Here is a 20712-nt window from a genome sequence, read left to right as displayed (position 1 = left end):
TATATGTAAGCCTCATGGTAACCACAAAGCAAAACAAAAGATACACAAATGGTAAAGATACACAAAGATAAAGAAAAAGGAATTTAAGTGCACCAGTAAATAAATTCTCAAACCACAAATGGAGAGAGTAAGGAAAGAAAGGAACAAAGAGGAGCTGCAAAACAGCCAGAATAACAATTTACCAAAAAAATGGCAGTTAAGTGCATACCTATCAACATAAATGGACACAACTCTCCAACCAAAAGACAAAGAGTGACAAAATGGATTTAAAAACAAAACCCATCTATATGTTGCCTTCAAGAGTCTCACTTCAGATTTAAGGATATACACAAACTGAAGGTGAAGGGATGGAAGATACTCCTTGCAAACGGAAACAAAAAGAAAGCTAGGATAGTTAAATTTAGAAAAAAATCAATAAGCAAATATCAACCTTAAACATGTTGGGCCAGGTGGACTTAATACATATATACATAACATTCCACCCAAACACAACAGAACCCATTCTTCTGAAGTGCACATGGAACATTCTCCAGGACAGATCATATAGTAGGCCAAAAAATAAATCTTAATAAATTTAAGAAGACTGAAATTCTATCACGCATTATTTCTGACCATAATAGCATAAAACTAGAGATCAATAACAGGAAGAAAACTGGAAAATTCACAAATTTAACAACATGCTATTGAACAACCAGAGTCAAAGAAGAAATCAAAAGAGAAATAAAAAGAGACTGAAAAGTATGGAAAACAGAACATACAACATACCAGAACTTGTGGGATACAGCAAAAGCAATTCTAAGATGGAAAACTGCAACAAATGCCTACCCCAAGAGACAAGAAAAATCTCAAACACTAGCTTCACACCTCAAGCAACTAAGAAAAAAAGAGCAAAGGAAGCCCAAAGTTAGTGGAAGAAAGGAAACAGCAAAAATCAGAGTGGAAAAAAGTGAAATAAAGAAAAAGATAATAGAAAAGATCAATGAAACTAAGACCTGATTCTTGGAAAAAATAAACTAAAGTGACAAATCTTTAGCTAGACTCACCAAGAAGAAAAAAAGAACTCAAAATCAGAATTGAAAGAGAAGACATTACAACTGGTACCATGGACACACAAAGGATTTTAAAGAAATGATTATGAATAAATAATATGTAAACAAATTTGACAACATATAAAAAAATGGATAAATTCCTAGAAACATAAAACTTACCAAAACTGCATTACGAGGAAATGGAAAATTTAACCAGACTGATTACTAGTTAAGAGGTAGCACAAGTAATCAAAAACCTCCCAGCAAACAAATGTCCAGGACCAAACAGCTTCACTGGTGAATTCTACTAAACATTCAAATAATGAATACCAATTGCTCTCAAACTCTTTCAAAAAACAGAAGAGGAAGGAAACCTTCCAAACTCATTTTATATGACCAGTATTATTCTGATACCAAAATGAGACAAGGATGCCACAAGAACAGAAAATTGTAACTGATATCCCTGATGAACATAGATGCAAAAATCCTCAACAGAATATTAGCAAGCCAAATTCAACAATACAAAAGGATCATACAGCAAGATCAAGTGAAATTTATTCAACATCCTCAACTCAATCAGTGTGATAAACCACATTAACAAAATCAACAATAAATATTATATCATCATCAAAATAGATGCAGAAAAAGCATAACAAAATTTAACATCCATTTATGATAAAAAAAACTCTCAACAAAGTGGCTTAAAGGGAATGTACCTCAGCACAATAAAAGCCATATACTAAAAGCCTATGGCTAACATTATAACCAATAGTGAAAAGCTAAAAGCTTTAAGACAAGGATATCTACTCTTACTACTTTTATTCAACATACTACTGAAAATTTGAGCTACAGCAATTAAACAAGAAAAATAAGTAAAAAGCAACCAAATTACAAAAGAAGAAAAACTGTCAGTATTTGCAGGTAACAATATTATATGCAGAAAATCCTAAAGGCTCCACCAAAAACCTATTTGAAGGAATAAACTAATTCAGTAGTGTTGTAGGACACAAAATCAGTATACAAAAATCTGTTGTATTTCTATACACCAATAACTAACTACCAGAAATCGAAATTAAGAAAACAATCCCATTTACAAATGCATCAAAAAGAACACCTAGGAATAAGGGTGACTGGGTGGTTCAGTCATTAAGTGTCTGCCTTCAGATAGGGTCATGATCCAAGGGTCCTGGGATGGAGCCCTGCAACAGGCTCCCTGCTTAGTGGGAAGCCTGCTTTTTCCTCTCCCACTTCCCCCTGCTTGTATTCCCTCTCTCTCCATCCCTCTCTGTCAAATAAAAAAAAAAAAAATTAAAAAACAACAACAAAAAAACCCCCAAACCTAGAAATAAACAACCACAAAGTTGGGAGAACCTGGGCACCTGGGTGGCTCAGTGGGTTAAGCCGCTGCCTTCGGCTCAGGTCATGATCTCAGGGTCCTGGGATCGAGTCCCACATCGGGCTCTCTGCTCAGCGGGGAGCCTGCTTCCTCCTCTCTCTCTCTGCCTGCGCCTCTGCCTACTTGTAGTCTCTCTCTGTCGGATAAATAAATAAAATCTTTAAAAAAAAATAAAGAAAATAAACAAATAAATAAATAAATTAAAAAATTAAAAAAAAAAAGTTGGGAGAACCTGTACTTTAAGACACCTTACTATAAGACAGTGATTGAAGAAAACACATGAAAAGATATTCCATGCTATGATCTCAGGGTCCTGGGATCGAGTCCCGCATCGGGCTCTCTGCTCAGCAGGGAGCCTGCTTCCTCCTCTCTCTCTGCCTGCCTCTCTGCCTACTTGTGATCTCTCTCTGTCAAATAAATAAACAAAATCTTTAAAAAAAAAAATAGGAAAAACAATGCTAAAATCTGTATGGAACAAAATAACACAAACTCATAGACACAGAGAACAGACTGGGGGCTACTAGAAATGGGGAGTAAAGAGTGACCAAATGAGTGACAGGGGTCAAAACGACCAACCTTCCAGTTACAATATACATAAGTCCTGGGGATGTGATGTGTCGCATGAGGACCACAGTTAATAATACTAAATGTTATGTATTTGAAAGTTGCTAAGAGAGTAAATCTTAAAGTTCTCATCACAAGAAAACAAATTTTTCTGATTACATAATAGATGTTAACTATACATATTGTGATAATCACTTGGCACTATGTTGTATGATATAGAACATTGATATAGGACAGATACACAATACGCACACAGAGGAATACTACCCAGAACTCTCAAAGAACTCTATAAAGAATGCTCAAAGCTCAGTAATAATAAAACACGCAATCCAAATAAAAAGCCAAAAGACTCAAAGCGTTGAGAAATACTGATAGCAAATGAGTACATAAAAGATGTTCAACTTCATTAGTCATTAGAAAAATGCATATTCGGGACGCCTGGGTGGCTCAGTTGGTTAAGCAGCTGCCTTCGGCTCAGGTCATGATCTCAGCATCCTGGGATCGAGTCCCACATCGGGCTCCTTGCTCGGCAGGGAGCCTGCTTCTTCCTCTGCCTCTGCCTGCCTCTCTGTCTGCCTGTGCTCGCTCTCTCTCCCTCTCTCTCTGACAAATAAATAAATAAAATCTTTTAAAAAAATAAAAAAATAAAAAATAAAAAAAAGAAAAATGCATATTAAAACTTCAACAAGAGGGGCACCTGGGTGGCTCAGTGGTTTAAGCCTCTGCCTTCAGCTCGGGTCATGATCTCAGGGTCCTGGGATCGAGCCCCACATCGGGCTCTCTGCTTAGCAGGGAGCCTGCTTCCCCCTCTCTCTCTGCCTGCCTCTCTGCCTACTTGTGATCTCTCTATCAAATAAATAAATAAAAATCTTTAAAAAAAATTAAAAAAATAAAAAATAAATAAAACTTCAACAAGATACCACTACACACCTATTGGAATGGGTCAAAAATCCGACAGAATCAAATGCTGATGAGGACATGGAGCAACAAAAACTCTCATTTGTGCAAATGGAAATTTAAAATAAAATAACGACTTAGGCAGTTTCTCTTAAATATACACCTTTCGTTTAACCAGTAATCCCCTTTCTGAGTATTTATACATTAGAAATAAAGATACAGATTTACAAAAAAAAAAAAACTAAACTAAACACAAATTTTTATAGCACCTTAATTAGTAACTGCACAAAACTGTAAACAACCCAACTGCCCATCAACTGGTGAATGGAAAAACAAAATATGGTACCTCCACGCTGTGATGTACTATTCACCAATAAAATGGTATAAATTACTGATATATGGACAATAGATGATTCTCAAAAGCTTTAGCTAAGTGAAAGGAGGATTCATTTGACTAAATATATTTGATTCAATCTACATTACATTCTGGGAAAGGCAAAAACACATGGACATACATCAGATCACCAATTGTCAGAGGTTCAGGAAAGACTACGGAAGAGCAATAGAAAACTTCTGGGGTGATATTAATTGTGGTGGTACTTACAGGACCATAAAAATTTGTCAAAATTCAAAGAACACACACAAGAAAAATTCAAAGAACATTTTTCCATGTCTGTTATTCTTCCATAAACCCAACCTCTCAAACACAAGATGTTCATCCTTCCGCAGTATCCCACATCTCAGCAAATATTAACATCCAGAGTTCAAGCCAGAAATTTTATTCTTTCTTGATATCTGACTCTCCTCTACAAATCAATCCAATCAATAAGTCCTGTCTTTATCTTCTAGCCAATTCATGAATTCACTAATATCACCCTAATCCAACCCACCACCTCTTACCTGATCACTGCCATAGCTTCCTAAGTGACCTGCCTGTATCCTCTTTTGACCCCTTGATACATGTCACATACCACGACCAATGTAAACTTTCCAAAACACAAATCTGATTACTTCATACACTTGGCTTAAAATCCTCCAAAGACTCTAACTTACAATGTTTAGCATGTATCTTATATTTTATAGTTTAATAAAAAAAATTCTGTGCTAATTTATCACTCTGACATCTTTCCCATAAAAGTTGGTAAATATTTTAATAATATTCTGATGACAAAGATTTTAAAACAAGTTATCAGTTTTAAGAGAAAAGCTAAGTAGCCTACGGTAAAGATGAGAATAAAAAAGTAACCAGGAAAATCAAACTGTTAATCTATCTAGATTTCCAATAGAAATGTTCTAAAATCTCGGGGCACCTGGGTGGCTCAGTCAGTTAAGTGTCTGCCTTCAGCTTGGGTCATGATCCCAGGATCCTGGGATGGAGCCCCGCATCAGGCTCCCTGCTCAGCAGAGAGCCTGCTTCTCCCTCTCCCCGCCGCTGTGCCTACTTATGCTCACTCTCCATTTCTCTGTCAGATAAATAAAATCTTAAAAGTAAAAAAAATGTTCTAAAATCTCTTTTTAAGTTTTTCTCCTCACTACACGTACCTCATTCCTCAGAACACTAAAAGCTGACCTGTCACTTAACTTTCCAGTGAGTTTTAGGTTTCTGAGGCTGAAAGAGAGCTCCAAAAGAGCATGTTACTACCAAAAGTACGATGTGTTAACACAGCCTGACGAAACTGTTTTAAAAACAAATTTACAAATAATAGCAGAAATAAAAAGCATAACTTTGCCAAGCTGGCTGGATCTTAATTTGAAGCATTATTGTTCTTCATTTGGATATTTTTCTTTCTTTCTTTCTTTCTTTCTTTCTTTCTTTCTTTCTTTCTTTCTTTTTTAAAGATTTTACTTATTTATTTGATGAGAGAGAGTACAAGTAGAGCATCAGGCAGAGGGAGAAAGAGAAGTAAGCTCCCCACTGAGCAGAAAGCCTGATGTGGGGCTTGATGCCAGGACTCTGGGATCATGACCTGAGCCAGACAGACACTTAACCACGCCACTCAGGCACCCATGAACATTTTTCATATAAAGAACTGATTTGGATAATTACATTTCAGCAGATAAAGCAGTAAAAGATTCTCAAAACTTTCCATTTTAGGTAGAGAACTGATATACACAATTGGATAAATATTTTACCTGAAGTATAAACTATTTTAGTAAAACATATAACCATGTTTAACATGTTGATGAAGGTGACTACACTTTAATTACTGATAAATGCTTTAGTATGCCACATTTCAGTTGACTTCCAAAAGTATAATTTACGAATAATGTAAAAGGCTAGACACTTAAAATTGTGATTCTTTTTAAAGATATGTTTGAGAGAGAGTCCACACGTGCATGCACACATACATGGTGGTGTATTTCTTTATACATTAGAAATAAGGGGCAGAGGGAGAGGGAGAGAGTCTCGAGCGGACTCTGCGCTGAGAGTAGAGCTCCGTGCAGGACTCGAGCTCACCATCTTCAGATCACGACCTGCGTGAAAAGCAACAGTTGATGCTTAACCAACTAAGTCACGAAGGCGCCCTGTAACTCTCTTTTCAGCAAAAAAAAAAAAAAAAAAAAGAGAGAGAGAGAGAAAAACGAAACTACCAAATGATGACTTTTTACTTCAGTATTAATCACTACTGCCAAAAATTTGGCCAGTCCAAAAATTACAATACTAGGACCTCAATTAATTTCAGGTACTCAATATATCATAATTAGCTTTTCAAATGATATTTAGTGGGCTTAGAGCAGGTTATATTCTAATTAATATCATTATAATTAATATAATTTGAAAGAAAATACTTAAGGCCCCATACTGGACATTATTAACTTGCAGTATTTTTCATTTGCATAGAAAATGCTACCTCTACTACACACTGACTAAAAATGCTTCTGTCATTTCATATTAAAATAAGCTCCGGGGCTCCATGAGGCTGCCTGGGTGGCTCAGGGGGTTAGCCTCTGCCTTCAGTCCAGGTCATGATCTCAGGGTCATGGGATCGAGTCCCGCATCAGGCTCTCTGCTAGGCAGGGAGCCTGCTTCCTCCTCTCTCTCTCTCTCTCTCTCTCTGCTCACCTCTCTGCCTACTTGTGATCTCTCTCTCTGTCAAATAAATAAAATCTTTAAAAAAAAAAAAAAAGCTCCAAGGCTGCATCTAAACAATTTCATCTTACTGTATTCAAATGAGTGAACCAATAGAGTCAAAAGATATCTTTGTTATCTGATGAGGCATGGGGTACAATGCTTTTTGTTGCAACAAGATTTGATCCATGGAGCTCTTAGTACTCCACAAATGTCATTTCCATCATTTGTTTAAAAAAAAAAAAAAAAGACAAGACAGAAGTAGGGGAAAAACAGTAAAGAGAAATACAGTAGACTCTCATCAATCTCAGGTGGCAAAAAGTATATTGCAGAAAGAAAACCCTTAAGTCTCAAAGAAAAGGAAGGACAATGGGGAGTAAGTAATGTATTTATACTACAATATGTAAGTTGTAGAAGGCAAATGCTTCCAAAATAAACCCATCTGACCAGAATTAAAGTCCATTCTCTCTTCAAACTTGAGATTCTCTCCCAAGTCTCTACAGACTGTACATCTCAATTTTTCACACTGCTCTCATTAGTATGCAGTTTAATGTCCCTTTTACTTGCTTTCTCTTTTTTTCTTAATATTTAGGCAAGGAATTTAAGACACCAACCAGCCTTTAAAAAAGAAAAGAAAAGAAAACCATTCTCATATACCTATCTCAAATAAGTTACAAAACTTAAGTTTGTCTAATTCCCTCAAAGGCAGGCAAGCTCACACACTGCCATGCATGCTAGACAAAGCTGTGACCAACCAGCCTTTTCACAAATAATTACATGATCCAGGGCACAATTTTTCCTAGGCCTGATCTTCTACCCAAACATTAAAAAGGGTTACCCTAATCATTCTGTCTTCGCACTACCCAAAGAATTGCAGTATTTGTTATCCTATTCTTTGAGAGCTAAATTAAATCCCATATATTTAAAAATCTTGGATTTAAATCTTTTCTCACAAATACAGGCTAAGATGTTAAGATTAATAGTAATTTGCTTTTCTGAGTTGTTTGTTATGGGTTACATAGTTTTTATGGAGGATGGAATCACATACTAATCAATTTCTACTGGTTTATTATTGGCTGTAATAAAATTCAGATTCCTTGCTTCTCTCCCAATTCCTACCAACTTTAGCACTATTTCTCAACTGGTCCTTTTTTTCCATTCAAATTAATATACCTGGGAGCTGCTATATATTAATTCCCACTTAAATCCTGACACAGCTCTAGAAGACACAGACATGAGAGAATAAGAAAAGGTGATACGGGGCGCCTGGGTGGCTCAGTGGGTTAAGCCGCTGCCTTCGGCTCAGGTCATGATCTCAGGGTCCTGGGATCGAGTCCCGCGTCTGGCTCTCTGCTCAGCAGGGAGCCTGCTTCCCTCGCTCTCTCTCTGCCTGCCTCTCCGTCTACTTGTGATTTCTCTCTGTCAAACAAATAAATAAAATCTTAAAAAAAAAAAAGAAAAGAAAAGAAAAGGTGATACGGCTACAGCGGGTACACAACAACTTTGCTGACTACCTCCTGTTTAAAATTCCAAAAACAGCATGGACAACACAACCTCTTACAATCCCATTCTTTCACTTAAGTGTCCATTAAGGTAAAGAATAAAGGCAATCCAGGGGCACCGGGATGGCTCAGTCAGTTGCACCCAGGTCTCAGGTCATGATCACAGGGTCGTGGGACTGAGTCCCATGCCCATGCCCCCCATTTCGGGTTCTGTGCTCAGTGGGCAGTCTGCTTCTCTCTCTCTCTCTCCCTCTCCCACTGCCCCTCCCCCTGCTCATGCTTGCACACGTGCTCTCTCTCAAATAAATAAATATTTTAAAAAAAATAAAGACAATCCAACACACAAGTTATAAAAAAGAAATAAAAATGATACCAATTCTCCTACAGGAGAGACCTTAAACAGGATGTACTTTGCCCATGACTTATAATCATCATAACAGCATCTAACTACAGAGTTGTTAATAATAATAATAGCAAATTTTTATTGGCTTGCATATATTCCAGAAACCATGCTAAACACATTTTATACATTATCTCATCAATTCCATAGAATAACTCTAAAATGACTATAATTCCCTCTGTTTTAAAGATGAAGAAGAGATTTAGAAAATTTGGGTAAAATACATACATAACTGTTAACTAGCAACCCTTGAATCTGAATCCAGATCCATCTGGCTTTAAGATGAAGCTCTTACCCCTGTCCTCTACTGCATTTATTATTTGCCATTGTAAAAACTAGAGTTGGCTCAGAGGAAGTGGATGAGATGACAGTTCAGCCTTCTAGAAGTAGGCAAGTCCCACCTAAAAGGCTGAATATCTTAAGATGGTGGAGGAAGTTTCTGCCAGATGTCAAAACATGAAGAAAGAGGGGCACCTGGGTGGCTCAGTCAGTAGAGCATGTGACTCTGGATCTCAGGGTCAACTCATGATCTCAGATTGAGAGTTTAAGCCCCACATTGGGAATAGAGTTTACTTAAAAAACAAAACAAAACAAACACGCCATCCATGAGAAAGAAAGAGAGGAAAGAAGGAAGGAAAACACTGGTCTCAAAAAATGAAAAAGTGTGAATCCAGAAACTAGTATGCTAAACTGGTTCTGTCAATGACAGTGTGCTCCCAGGCTAGTTGCTATTTCATTTTCTCCATCTGCACAACATAAAAAGGCAATATTTATAAATACTTTCCAAGTTTGCTGGGTAATGCTAAGTTTAGGTAGTATTATTCTCTACTGTTTTCTGTAATTTAAGTTTTCCACCCATGTTTTTGAATCTAATGAAGACCAAAACTGTACCATTACTGAAATCTTTATGCCTTTACTCTTTCTCATACTTTATTCCCATATATCAATTAAACAGGCTTTCTTTCACTCTATTTTTCTTATAAGCAGTTCATTTTAATGTTTACCTATTTCAGATAGGAAAAAATGCAATTCCTTTCATCATAATGCCACACCATTTCCTTAATCCTTGATTACCTTCTTTATAACTAGTTTTTAGCCCTCTAAAATTTAACTTCCAAACTAGCCAAAGTTTGGACATATCTAAGTGCCAACATAAAGCCATCTATTGATAACCCACACAAAATACACTGTACTTACTTACATGCAAACCTTAACTCAAAATGGAAGAAAGGCCTATACTTAAGATCTAAACACATAAAAATAGAAAATTCATAGAAGAAAACACAGCAGGAAAGCTTTGGCATCGGATTTGGGAATGATTTCTTGGATATGATACCAAAAACAGAAACAAAAGAAAACACAGATAATTGGTCTTCATCAAAATTTAACTTTCATGCATCAGAGGACACTATCAAGAGTGGGAAAATCCACAGAATGAGAGAAAACATTTACATCTCATATGACTGAAGAGAGATTAATATCCTATATAAAGAATACCTTAACAACAATAACAAATTTTGAAATGGGCAAAGATCCTGAATAGATACCCCCCCAAAGATACACAAATAGCCAACTAGCACATAAAAAGATCTTTAACTTCACAAGTCATTAGCAAAATGTAAATCCAAAATACAATGAGATGCCACTTCACACCTAGTAAGATGTCTATTATCACAGCACTCAAACAAGCCAAAAATGGAAAGTAACTAATGTTGGTAAGGGTGTGGAGAAATTGGAATCCTCGTGTAATGCTGGTAGGAAATGTAAAATGGTGCAGCCACCATGGAAAACATTTCAGTACGCTCTCAAAAAACTAACTACAGAATTACCATATGAGAGCACCAATTGCTCTTCCAGGTATTTACCCAAAGGAAACGAAAAGCAGGGAATGGGAAAGATACTTCTGTTACAACATTCGCCGCAGCATTATTCACAATAGTCAAAGGTGGACAGGACTCAAATGCCCATTAACAGAAGAATGGATAAGCAAAATGCAATACACATAAAAGGATTATTAATAATTCAGAATAAAGCAGTAAATTCTGATACCAGGTACAGCATGGATGAACCCCAAAAACAGTATGTCAAATAAGATAAACCAAACAAAAAAGAACAAATATGATATGATCTTCCTTTTATATGGTAACAAAGGAGACAAATTCATAAAAACAAAAAGTAGACAACAGATTACTAGGTGCTGGCAGGAGAGGCAATGGTGAGTTATTGCTCAATGGTTGCAGTTTCTATTTGGGATAATGAAAAAGTTGTGGAAACAGATAGTGGTGATCATTGTGAAGACACTCTGAGTACAATTACTGCTAGTGAACTGTACACTTAAAAATGGTTAAAATGGGAAATTTTCTTATGTATATCTTACCACAATTAAAAAAAAAAAAAAAGGTACTGTCCTGGGACCCCTGGGTGGCTTAGTGGGTTAAGCCTCTGCCTTCAGCTCAGGTCATGATCTTGAGCCCCCGCATTGGGCTTTCTGCTCAGTGGGGAGCCTGCTTCCCCCATTCTCTCAGGCTGCCTCTCTGCCTACTTGTGATCTCTCTCTCTGTCAAATAAAGAAATAAAATCTTAAAAAAAAAAAAAAAAAAAAGGTACTGTCCTTCTCAGTGTTTAAAATCCAGATCATATGGACAACAAAGTTCTGATGCAAAAGAAATATCTAAATCTCAGTGCAAAGTGATTTCTAAAAATTTTTAAAATGTAATTAAACAATACTTAGAACTTCAAAGATAAAATATGATTAATTTTGGTTTATACAGACTTTTACCAAATAAAAGAAATATTCTGAAAGATAGCTTAACATGTTTTTTAAGGTTCAGGACTATTTGGGAATCTTCCTGAACATCACTATAATTCATTATTCTAGTAACTTCATACTGAAGTATGCTCTATTTCTCAATGTCAGAAAATAGTAATTATAAACAAAAGGGGACAGCTAGCATAAACTCTGTAGTGTCTGGAATCAGAGCTATCGGTATGAACTCATAGCTTTTAATAAATGCACACATGGATTAAAAAGATACACAAATAAACATGGATGTTTGTGTATGTGTGAGTTAATGTGTATATATACACATATATCTCTAGCTCTGTCTGCTAAGAAGGCCTAACAGGAGCAAAGACACACCTCAGTAGCAATAAGCACACATCACATCCAGATCTTGGTTTCTAAATATCATCTCCAATAGCAAGAACCAGAGCTCCTAGGACTAATGACTGATTCTAGGTCTCAGCAGAAAAATGGAAGATAAACCTAGAAAATGTTATCATGTCAGAAAAAAAATGCTTTCCTAAAGAAAAGAGAATGGGGGCATGGTGAAAAAACAAAGAGTCAACCTGAAGACCACACCTGGAACCATCTGACAACAAAATAATGACAGCATTAAATTATAAACCATAGAATAAAACAAGTATCTATGACTCAATACTAACATAAACAAATTACTAAATAAACAAGAAGGAGCAGGTCTTCCCTATAGAAAAATTCCAATTAATGAATGTAGAAGGAAATGAGAAAAACAAGATCACTATCAGGTGAACACCATTATAGTAATTGTTACAGGCAAGATCTACCAAAGAATACTGAAAACAAATGGGCAAAGGTTTGAGGAGAAAAGGGATAAACACACAGTTTCAAAGAATCTCCCCAAGATTCCTTGTAATTACAAAGACAAAAATTACGAGGACAAAAATTACAAAAATTCCTTGTAATTACAAAGACTTTACAAGTAGAGAAATCTGAAAGACATGGCATCCACCATATGAGAATTAACATCACCTCCAACAGGATATACTGACATCCTGCACTCAACATCAGCAATGTTGAATGTAAGACTCAACATTACACTGCACATTACTTCTATAGTATTTTTGTCAAAAATGCAAAACTTCAATAAATCAGGAAAACATCAGACAAAACCAAACTGAGAGACATTCTACAAAATAAATGACCACACACTCATCACAAGTGTGAAGGTCATAGAAGAAAAAAAGACTATTATAGATAAGACTAAGGAGACACAATAACTAAATGCAATGTAAGATTTTGGACTGAATCCTGAAACAGAAAAAGGACATTATTGGAAAAACTAGTAAAATTCAAATAAGGTCTATAGTTTAGTTAACAGTATTGTACCAATGTTAATTTCCAGTTTTAATCACTGTACTCTGGTTGCATAAGTTATTAACATTAGGGAAAGCTGGGTGAAAAGTACCTGGGTGAAGGTACAGATTTCAAAATTTAAAAAAAAAAAACGCCTGGGTGGCTCAGTTGGTTGGACGACTGCCTTCGGCTCAGGTCATGATCCTGGAGTCTCGGGATCGAGTCCCGCATCAGGCTCCCAGCTCCATGGGGAGTCTGCTTCTCCCTCTGACCTTCTCCTCGCCCATGCTCTTTCTCACTGTCTCTCTCTCAAATAAATAAATAAAATCTTTAAAAAAAAAAAAAAATTGTTCAAGTATCCTATACATTTTCTCCCTCAAGTGAGTTAAAACAAAGTTGAGAAACTCAATAAGTATTTACATAGAGTAAGTAAATCCAACATTTTAATATCTGAAAAGCAATCTATGTTGAAACAAGACTTTAGTCATTAAGAGATACTTATGTATTTATAGGTGCTAGAGATGCTATCTTCAAGAAACTTATAGCTGGTAAGAGAAACAAAAACAATAAATTGTCAACTTCGTTGATAAATTCTGACACACAATCAGGCTACAATCCAATGATTAAATAACAAGAGTAACATCATTTATGATGTTAAAGTATATAAATGAAAATAATTTAGATAACTAAAATCTTCAAATAAAACATTAACACCTATACATTTACAGAATTTGTTAGCCTAACACACTCACTACACATATTTCAAATGGTAGTATTATACGTAATTAGTGTCTAATGCTTCAAAAAGTACTATTAAATATTTTCCATTAAAGATTCTATTTCTTCAACCTAAAAAGCTAGTAGCTTAATCTCCAGCAAAAAAAAAAAAATACAAGAGGGCGCCTGGGTGGCTCAGTGGGTTGGGCCGCTGCCTTCAGCTCAGGTCATGATCTCAGAGTCCTGGGATCGAGTCCCGCATCGGGCTCTCTGCTCAGCAGGGAGCCTGCTTCCCTCTCTCTCTCTCTGCCTGCCTCTCTGTCTACTTGTGATTTCTCTCTGTCAAATAAATAAATAAAATCTTTAAAAAAAAAAAAAAGAGAAGTAAAGATAACAAAAATTACCTCAAAAATCAAACTGAACAAAACAATTCTTAAATCAAGTACAATCTCAGGGGCGCCTGGGTGATGACTCAGTCAGCTAAGCACCCGCCTTTGACTCAGGTCATAATCCCAGGATCCTGGGATCAAGCCCTGCATGAACAGGTCCCTGCTCAAAGGGGAGCCTGCTTCTTCCACCCTCTCTGTGCTCTTTTTCTCTCAAGTAAATAAAGAAAATCTTTAAAAAAAAGAACAATCTCAGAAAAAAAAACAGATATATTTATATACCAAGGGACTGGCTAATAAAGACAGCTAACTGAAAATCAAAATGTCAACCAACATATAAAGCATTATAATTATATATTCATTAAAAAATATTCCCTCTCTCCTCCTCTGGGTAGGTCAATCAACAGGGTTCAACTACACCCCAAAAGTTATAGCAGATGCTAATGATCTTAACCCTACTCAGTCTCAAAACTTCTAAGGATCAAAAGACCTACACTGTTCTAGTCTCTCCAATAAGCCTTCCCAAACACAAAGTGGTAACAGAGGAGGACTCTAAATATTCTTAAAGATAATAATACAAGGATTATGCTAACATCTGCAATATAATAGAAACATTACTGTTAAGATTCAAACCCAGGCAAAGAGCCAGATCACTCTGAACAGATACACTGATTAGCTGATTACTGAGCAAGGATTCAGTCACACATCTCAAGTATCAATAACTTGTTATAAATCTCTAACATTCTAAATTTCTGCCTTTTTTTTCCTAAACATAACAACAACCAGTTAAAAGTCTTTATAATATTAAGATTCCAGGGCTGATCCTGTCATCAATGTTCTTGAATTTAATTGACAGTAGATACATGAAAACACTGCCTTCAATTATAATCAGACATTTTCCGATATATAAAGAGAACAGGCAGATAAGAAAGGTGGAACACAAAAGAAACAGTGCAAACTTTTGTAAAAAGTCTCATAAAAAGTAACAGCTCTTTAAACAACACCACATCTGTAGGTCCAAAACTCAGCAGGGACCAACTTAGAAAATGCTGCAGTATTCCAGGGCTTTCTCCACTTCTCTCTATATTCTTTCCTTAGTTGGTCTCAACCTGTTTCCTAACTTAAACACCATTTCATACTCTAAAAAAAATACAAGGGGTCAAGGCAGGTGAAGTATGCTACCATTTTGACAAAGTGGGGAGAATATATACATATTTGCTTTATATGTACATAAAATAAATATATCTTTGGAAAGGTATGTAAGACAACATGAACCCTTTTTAGCACCACAAAAACTGGGTGTTACAGGATACAAGAAATAGGGGAGATTTTCACTCTGTACCTCATCAAACATTTTAAGTCTTGAATCATGTGAATGTAGTTTTTATCAAAACATAAATAAACCAACAGATAAGTGCTGATGATGCCCGATCTCTTTTTTCTTTCCTCACCAGAATTTAAGTCCCATGAAGACAGAGATTTTATCTATGTTTTCACTACTACATTCCCACTGCCAGGTCCACTGCTGGTGCTTGAAAAACATTTGTTGAATGAATGACTTCTTAATCACTTCAGTAAACTCCAGATGGTATATCCAACTGCCTACTTCTTAACTCCACTTGAACATCTAACATGTCCTACTTAACATGTCTTATCTAACCTTTTCCCCATATAACATGCTTCCCTCACCACTTTCTCATCTCCATACCAGCATCACCACCCTCTAGCTGAAGTCCAAACCCCAGGAATCACCCCTGTCCCAACCAACTACACTTTCATGCAAGCCTCAAGTTCAATCAATGCCGTTAGCTCCAAAATGTACCTCAAAAATCTTTAACCTGATCTAACATGCTAGTCAGTAATCTACCATAGCCTTCTAACTGATCTCTCTGCTTCTTTTCTCCTCTTATCCAGTCTTCCCTGCAGTCAGATTGTCAATCAGATCAGAGCAATTTCAGTTTCACAAAAATTCCAATAGCTTTTCCATGTACTTTAAGAATAAAATCCAAACTCCTTTGGACAATAAGACCTCACCAGATCTGGCCCTTGGCTTCTTATCCCCCACTAGGGTCCACATGCACTGAGCTTCTTCAGTTTACTGACCCCAAGCTTGACAACACCTCTGAGAACTTCCCTGTGTTGTTCTCTCAGAAAGGAATACTCTCCCCTCAGACTTCCAAAGGCTAAACCCTTCTGACTTACTTGTCAGGTATTAGGTCAAAGCTCACCTCAGACAGGTCTTTTTCCCAACCACAGCATCTGAAGTAGTCTTCTCTCAGTCACTACCACAACTTTCCATTTTATTTCCTTTATTGCACTTAATGATTCTCTGAAATTATCTTTATTCCTTATGTCTTATCAGTCTCTCCTCCCCCACCAGAACTGAAGCTCTAGAAGGACAGAAACTTCACCTGTCTTGCTTATTGTTGTATCCCTAATGCCCACAATAATACTTGATATATGAACCAGGTACTTAAATATTTAACTGATAGAGAAGGCAAACTGACTTTAAAGAAGGTCCACAATATTTAATTTAATAACAAACTGGTGAGGATAAAAGACATGGATAAACCATCTTAACTTCCATAAAATACCGAAAATCAACAGAGGCTAGAGTGAAATAAGATTATTTCAGATGCTTCTGAACATTCAAATACACAGAAAAGGTATTTTTCACACACTATGTGCATGCACACTGTGGCACTGCTACAGGGAAACTAAATTATACACAGCATCTGAAAAGAAAAAAAGGGTAACTCAAAACACTGTGTACATCTGTAATTTCACCTCTGAGTCTTTCGGAAGGGTCTTTCAAACACTGTATTTGGGTAAGAGAGGCAAAGTATAATCAATCTGTCTGCCTTGGAAAGGAATCTGAGATTCTAAAGGACAGGGTATAGCCTTTTGAGTGTTTTAAATACCTATTAGGTAGTCAGTAGTCAATGAGAACAAAGTGATTATTTCCCATATTTTACTCTGAATGTACATTTGGGAAAGATGTAGTTCAAAGAATTTTATACTGTCAAGTCAAAGCTCCTACAGTGAATGTTAATATCTTCAAATGTTATCTATTCTAGTTACTAATCTAATTATGTTCAAAATGTAAACTTACACGGTACCACCCATCAACTGGAAATAGTAATCTCTGAGGGAAAGGGAGATGATTTGACAATAACAGTGTGCAATTCACGGATGTTTTATTTACATGCACATATCGGTGGGGTTGTAGGGAATGGTCCAGACTCCCTAGAGTGTAAGTGCTCTGAGAAGTCTAAGGATCTTATTTCACCAGACCCTAAGTGTAGAGACAGGTCTGGAGTGCACGTAGGTTACTCCTCCCCATAGCTATCAATCTTCGCTGTCTGCGGAAACAAAAGTGAAAATACTCGTGGCAAGGATGTAAGAGACTGATGCCCCCACACACACCCCCAAACACAGAGTTGTGTATGCGTGTGAGCTCGTAAACAAGCAGAAGAGTACACGCACTCTCACCTTCCCTCCTTCGGAAGAAAATGGGGCCGAGGGAGGGGCGGCCAAGGCCGGGTAGGGGAGGCCCGGGATCCAGTCCAGGGGGTGCCGGGCTTAGGGGTCAGCGCTCCGGGGAGCCGGGGTCACTTACGGGACACCATCTTCCCCCGCCGCCCCCCTTCCATCCCTCTCCCCTCCCCCCTCTTCGCCCCCAACTCCTTTCCTCCGCCCCATCCCCGCCACCCATTAACCGGGAAGGGAAGTTTCCCGGAGCCTGCAGCCCGGCTCCCCGACCCTCAGCGGGGTTACCTTCTGCAGAAGCGGGACAAGGGACAGGGGATAAGGGGAGGGGGAGGCAGCCCGAAGGAGTGAAGGACGAAGCCCCCGGCGAGGAAGGTGGGCGGCGGCGGCGGCGGCTGTCAGCTCGCGTTCCCCTGCTCACAGCGCTGCCATTACTGTGCGCCGAGGCCGCCTCCCCGGCCGGCCGCCGCCACCGGCCCAGGAGACACGGGGGTGGGGAGCGAAGCCTGGGGAGCCCGCGCGCCGGCCGCTCACCTGCCACAGCGGGAACACAGCAAAGCTCAAGGCCGCCGCCGCTCCCGGACGGGACAGGGGCGGCGGGGAGAGGGGAAAAGGGAGTAGGACGGGCTGGTTACGGGATCCGTAAAACAACCGGCCTCTAGACCCGGCTTCCCCCCACAACACACCCTTCGGGCTCCTTCTTCCGCTACCTCCAAATCCCCCCTCAGAAAGCAATGGTAGAGTCCGCGTTACGGCAAGCGCTGGGAGCCCGATTTAGTGCGATTGCTAAGGGCAGCGGAAATCAGTATTCAAAGTGACTTCTTGCGGTATTCCCGGTTAAGGAGACAATCACGGTTCGCTGAACCCAAGAGACTCAATACCTACCAAGTTTTGGCACTACTAGTAACAATACACCAGAAAGGTGTTTTCAACAAAAGTGCGTTCCCTTTGAGTTGTTTGAAATCCATGTGAATATTCTGAGACCTACAACCTCCTTGCCAACACTACCATGGGCTTTTCAAATTGTCAAAAATATGTTAGCAAAACTATGTTCCCCTCTGATATACATCTTTTCTAGTGGGTTTCTGTCTATAGATAAATACTGAGACATAAATATATTTTAAATAAAGGAACTTCTCTTCACAGTCTTCACCACTGAGTCCCCACCTCCCCAAAACCCCTACCACATCAGTCTAAAAGGTGTTAATTCCTTAATTTTAACAAGTAATGTTCAAAAAAATGTAGGTTCACCTATCTCCTCCTCATATACACAGAGCCACAGAAAACAAAAGCCTGGATTTATTCCTTATTTGCTTTCATATCCACAAGATCTTAGAGTCTTGTTATTCAAACTTCCTCCTTTCCAACCCTCTTTTTCAAAACTATTTGTACCAACCCTTTAAGGTCCATTAAAAATCCTGTTTGCTTGCTTGCCCATGACTGCATCTCTCTGATATTATCAAATAAACCTATCTTTTGCTGGTAAAGTAACTGGCGGTTTGAGTTGTAAGATTAACAATCGCTTAAAGACTTTAGTTCTATTAATAAATGGGACCTTTTGCTAATGTATGATGAGATGTCACCATACGAAAGGTCTACATGACACAGTGAGCCAATATTTTCCAAATGACCAATGCAGGCCATTAAAAAGTCATGCATGGATAAAGGATGCATTCAAAGTGCCAGGTAGACCAATGGATAGATCAATATACGCATGTGTGTATGCGTGTTGCACACACATAGAAACAAAGTACAAAAGATTCCCTTATATGATTTCAGATTCTTCATTGCAAATTACCTTTAAGAAATTACCACTTAACAAATGTTCTGTAACATCAGAGAAGAATATCCACATTTAACGGGAAAGACTATTAAAGGCCTCCTACTTTTTTCATATTCTTGAATCATAGGGAAGTTTTTATTAAGTCAGATATTAAAGACATATGCAAAAAATGTAAAGCCATGTCAAGATAAGTCTTAAAATAGTTCTTAATATCTTAAATATCTTAAAATAGTTCTTTTTCTGTTTTTTTTTAAGATTTAATTTATTTATTTGATAGAGAGATACACAGCAAGAGAGGGAACACAAGCAGGGGAAGTGGGAGAGGGAGAAGTAGGCTTCCCATGAAGCAGGGAGCCCCACCCAGGATCCTGGGATCATGACCTGAGCTGAAGGCAGATGCTTAATAACTGAGCCACCCAGTGCCCAAAAATGGTTATTTTTCATATAAACATGTGATGTATGTTAAACTGTTTGCATTTACTACTTTTTAAGTTAATAATTGGGGTTTTAAAATTTCTTCTTACTTCTAACATGGTAACTAGTGCTAGATATAAACCACATAAATATAAGCTTTTTGAGTCCCTCAATAATTTGGAAGAGTGTTAAGAGATCCAGAGACCAAGAAGACTGAGAACAGATGCCCTAAGTCATGAACTTCCCCGTCCTTCCACTTTCCTTTTAAACTCTAGCTGGAGATATGAATTACCGTGAAGGGTGCCAAACATGAATCACTATAACACCCCCTATTTCTTTTTTTTTTTTTTTAAGATTTTATTTGCTTATTTGACACACACAGAGAGAGAGAACAGAAGCAGAGGGAGCCGCAAAAGAAGAGGGAGAACAGGCTCCCCTGCAGGGCTTGATCCCAGTACTCTTGGATCATGACCTGAGCTGAAGGCAGACGCTTAGCCAAATGAGTCACCCAGGCACCCCTAACACCCACAATTTCTAAATTCCAGAGACCTCTCAACCCTTTAGAGCTATCCAACCTATATAATAGGGAAATACATTTTGAAAAAACTTATAGTATCTAAGCCTTTTAATACTAAATTGAGATTAGTTCTTCCTTCCAGAAAAAAAGATATTGTTTCTGGCCAACCAATGATTGGTCTTTACCCTCAAACCTAACTCAAACCCTAGGTCATCTGTGAATCCTTTCTCTGTTTTAATTTTTAACAGAAATTACATGTATCACTAAAAATATGTTTTGGCTTTGTAAAATGTTTGTTGATTTCATTTATTTTTTTCTTGATTTCTAAAAATTTTTAGAAAATGTTTAAAAAGAGAGAGAGAAAGGAAAAAGCCCTACCAATACTGCAGAAATAGAGTACCATATTTAAGTTGACAAATACTCTTCAAAATGCTT

The 20712-nt window shown here is 37.7% G+C and overlaps 1 protein-coding gene across 2 annotated transcripts in view; it reads right to left on the bottom strand.

Moving 5' to 3' along the window:
• The window catches only part of CUL2 (cullin 2), a 105260-nt gene extending 86989 nt beyond the window's left edge, over positions 1 to 18271 (bottom strand). The window contains exon 1 of one of the 2 annotated variants that reach the window (XM_044229229.1): positions 18098 to 18271. The gene's annotated coding sequence lies outside the window, so the exon portion shown is untranslated. Of the gene's footprint in view, positions 1 to 17851; positions 18008 to 18097 lie in introns of those variants that run through there. The other variant, XM_044229228.1, reaches the window with a different exon arrangement.
• Positions 18272 to 20712: the final 2441 nt, after the last annotated feature.

Source organism: Neovison vison, chromosome 12 (genome assembly GCF_020171115.1).
Source record: "Neovison vison isolate M4711 chromosome 12, ASM_NN_V1, whole genome shotgun sequence".
Classification (NCBI taxonomy): domain Eukaryota; kingdom Metazoa; phylum Chordata; class Mammalia; order Carnivora; family Mustelidae; genus Neogale; species Neogale vison.
Note: the sequence above shows the minus strand (reverse complement) of the source record. Positions and strands in the feature narration are given on the sequence as shown.